Consider the following 3,878-nt stretch of genomic DNA (forward strand, 5'->3'; position numbering starts at 1 on the left):
CTCTCTCTGGTCCCAGGGCCCTCTCTCTTCCTCAAAAGGTTAAACTGCCTACCAGAAAAAGGGGAAAAGGGTCACTGAACAGGAACCAGGAAACCTGCCACATGACCTGGGCCTGATCACAATCACTCCTGACCCTCAATTTCCTCATCATTTCCCTCTGAGCCCGGTTGACTCACAGCTCAAGACACAGTGAGCGTCACTTCCTCCACTCAGCCTGTCTCTGCCACTCCATGTCGTGGTCCGTGGAAAGCCAACCCACCCTTCCTTTGTGCCTCCCCGGCCCCTTTATATCAGTTAGCCAGCGCTGTGTAACAAACCACCCCAGACTCAATAGATGGAACCCAGGGATCACGTTTTCTTCAAGGGCCACAGAGTGACATTCAAGGCTGTGCACATCATGTGGTCTCTGTTGCAATCCAAGCTCTGACTCGGTAACTCTGAAGAAGCCGTAGATGATACACCAATAAACGGTATGGCTGCATTTTAATAAAACTTTAGGTAAAATAAAAACAGGTGGCCGACAGGCGGCTGTTGGCCAATGCTTGCTTGCTTGAATCAGAAAGTGTCGGCTCTTGCTCACGAATCTATGAGCTGGATGAACCGCTCTGCTCCTCTGGGGCAGGCTCGGCTGATCTTGGTTGAACTCGCTCGGGCTCCTGAGCTCCTCTGGCCACATACCTGGGGGTCGCTGTTCTAAGTGTTTGGCTGCGTATCTGGTAGTTGTCCTTCCATCGGCCAGTGAGTGTGACAGAGGTGACTGGGCCATCTGTCTTCTTGTCGGGGAGACTTGCCTGGGTTTGTTCTCCTAGAAACAGTGGAAGCACAGAAGGCCCGGACTCAACGCAGACCGGCCATCACTTCTCCAGGTTTACTGACAAAAGAGACCAGCCCAGATGGGAGGGTAGCACGTGGCCCTGGTCTCCTGATGGGAAGAGCCGGAAGCCCCATTGGCAGGCTGTGGGTCTGGTACAGGCCAAAGCTGCGGCCACTTCCCCACGTCCAACACAGCCAGCTGAGTTTGTCACACGCCTCTGTCGTGGTGTAGCTCCCTCTTTCACGCTGTACCCACGTCTGTATTGCCAGTGTCTATCATATACCTGGGACGGGGTTTACCTGGGAAGAGCTCACAGACCCATCTCCATCACCCCCACCTCCACCTGGGTCTCCAGCATGGTACACCCTAACCTCTCCCATGTCCATCACCTCTGACTTGTCTCTTGAAACCCAGACCCTTCCCATCCAGTCTCAACAGCCTTGGGAATCCTTTGAATATAAACCCAATTATAAGAACCCCTCACTGTCATCCCCCAAATTAGGGCTTTCTAGTGGCTCCCCATCTCCTTTGAAAGGGGCCCTTACTAAAGTAGCATTGGAACTCTTGACACCAGCCCCTGCCTGTCCCTAGCCTCAACTCACACGTCCCTGTCCCTCTGCATTCTCACCTAACCAAAATGTCTCTTCCCCAGGGCCTTTGCACGGGCCCTTCAGTGTGCCTGGGAGCTCCGTCTTCCTCCTGTCACTAGCTGACTCCCACGGCCTCTCAGAGCGCAGCTCAAGCACCACCTTCTTGAGGAGGCTCCCTAATGCCCAAGTCAAGGTTTCTTCACGCCTCACTCTCCCCAACCTCTTTCATTCCCAGGTACCTTACCTCCGTCTGTAACCGTGCATCCATCACAATGACTCCGGTCACCACGCTCTTCCCTCTCACACTCCAGTCTTAGGACTCCGGGGTGTGTCACCATGATGTCGACCTCAGAGCCACCTAGCAAAGGGAAAGGCCTGGGGAACCCAAAGTAGGTCTACAACCTGATCTCTCCCGTGCAGGGGCCTGGGCAGGGTTCCAGGGGCGGTTCCTCTTCCCAGGCGACGGGAACAGTTCAGTTAGAGCCCAACGGGGCAGGTGGAGGGGAGGCTGGAGGGGAGGCTGGAGGCTCCACCAGTAGGGAAACGTCCAGAGGAAGCCCAGCGGCCCTGACCACCCGGCGGGATTCCTGCCTGTACTGATCCTGGCACCGTGTAAGACCCCTCGGTGTCGGCAGAGGCAGGCAGGTCCCAGCCCCGAGGCACAGGGACAAATGCACATGGCCTCGAGTGACACAGATTAGGCATCAAAAGCCCCAGGTCAAACCCCAGTTCTCCTTCTTCACTGGATTTGGGACAAATGGCCTCTCTGTGTCTTGCTTCATCATCTGTAAAATGGGAATCAAAATAAATAAGTCCCTCACCACGTAACTAGGAAAGTGCTGACACTGTGACACTCTTGTCACTGGGAGCCGTTAGCTCTCCCCGCACTGAGGGGGCAGGACTACCCTCCGCATTTCGCAGGCGAGGAAGCCGCGGCTCAGTGATGCTCAGAAACTGGCCCCCAGCCTGCTGCTGGCAGGATGTGGAGCTGGCTGTCACTCAGAGGCACTCAGCAGCCCCAGGGGACGTTTCGGGTAGGGTTTTCACACCACCCCTCAAAGGTCAGCCAGGCCTTCCTCTTTCCTGCTGTCTGACTCTCCTGCCAAGTGACCAAACAGGACCCTGGGACCTGCTCTTACATGGGCCATTTCCTCTGCACCTGACCTTGTGCAGGCAACCCACCCAGCTGACCTTGTGCAGGAAGCCCACCCAGATGACCTTGTGCAGGAAGCTCACCCAGCTGACCTGGTACAGGAAGCTCACCCAGCTGACCTTGTGCAGGAAGCCCACCCAGCTGACCTTGTGCAGGAAGCCCACCCAGATGACCTTGTGCAGGAAGCCCACCCAGATGAAACTCCGGGTTTACCTTTTGTAAAATACGTCTGACCACCTGTAGCACCACTTGGGATCATGAGTTCTGACTGAGACACTGTTGAGCAGCAGGTTGCCAGTGACCAGGCAGTGCCCAAATCGAAGGGCCCGAAGGGCAGGGCATGACCTTGAAGCACGTGGACAGGAAGGGACCCGAGCGCCAGGCATGGGGTAGCTCTGACAAGTGGGCTGCGCCCGCCCAGAGGCCACCTTGTTTATGCAACAACCAACTCATTCTGAAACCCAAGAGGCCGCCATCTGCCCACAGAGCAGCTCGGCTCAGACGCCACTTTCCTGTTTGCTTCATGGGCTTTGGATCGGGTCCCCCCCTCCTTCAAAAAAAAAAAAAAAAGTTTGGCAAGGGATGCCAACCCTGAATTTTAAGTGGTTTTTCTCCCCCTCGCTCTGCATTTTTCTTTGATTGCATGTAACTTCAAACAGTGGTGTCATTTCAGGCTCCAAGCGGCCTCCTGCCATGGGTCCCACGCTGAGCTCTGCTGTCTAAATCTTTGGCCACTGCCACCCGGACTCTTAAACCACAGTTCTCCTTTGAGGTCGGATCATGTGGCATCTGAGGCTCCATAGCCTTAGAGTGGCAGTGTGAGCTGGCCAGGATCTTGCCCTTTTTATTTTAAACTCATCACTGTTTTTCAATGCCGGTGGCACATCGTCCCCTCGCCACCCAGTGATTCTCCAGGATTTCTCCATGTTTGCCTTCGTTGGTCTGGCCCTGCCCCCGCCTCCTCTCCTATAAACTTGGTGAATCGGGCCGGCGCGGGCTAAGCAGAGCCAAGGAGAACATCAGCGTGGACAGTGTGTGGTCCCTGCCCTCCTGGACTCCAGGCTACTCAGGACCCTTCATGTTAAGGCCTTGATTTTGGAGACACATGGAACCCTATCAGTCATTTACACTCGAGTATGAACTGACCTTCAACAGAAAGGAAAGAAATTGTTGCTAGATGGTGAAGAAGGAAAAAAGGTGAGACTTTGAAGGACAAAACACCGCAGAAGTTGAAAAGAGGGAAAGAACAGAGGACGGACACACTGAAAATGAACACACCTCTGTCTTGAACTTGCCTTGTGTGGGGACAGTGCCAAAGCTT

At 54.8% G+C, this 3,878-nt stretch overlaps 1 long non-coding RNA gene across 1 annotated transcript; it reads right to left on the reverse strand.

The window, feature by feature from the left end:
• Positions 1-466: 466 nt before the first annotated feature.
• Positions 467-3,089, reverse strand: LOC144365280 (uncharacterized). The gene is made up of 3 exons (XR_013423583.1): positions 2,771-3,089; positions 1,649-2,189; positions 467-805 (listed from the first exon to the last, which is right to left on the reverse strand). It is a non-coding gene; the product is annotated as an uncharacterized LOC144365280 (long non-coding RNA).
• Positions 3,090-3,878: the final 789 nt, after the last annotated feature.

This window comes from Ictidomys tridecemlineatus, chromosome 7 (genome assembly GCF_052094955.1).
Source record: "Ictidomys tridecemlineatus isolate mIctTri1 chromosome 7, mIctTri1.hap1, whole genome shotgun sequence".
In the NCBI taxonomy this organism is placed as follows: domain Eukaryota; kingdom Metazoa; phylum Chordata; class Mammalia; order Rodentia; family Sciuridae; genus Ictidomys; species Ictidomys tridecemlineatus.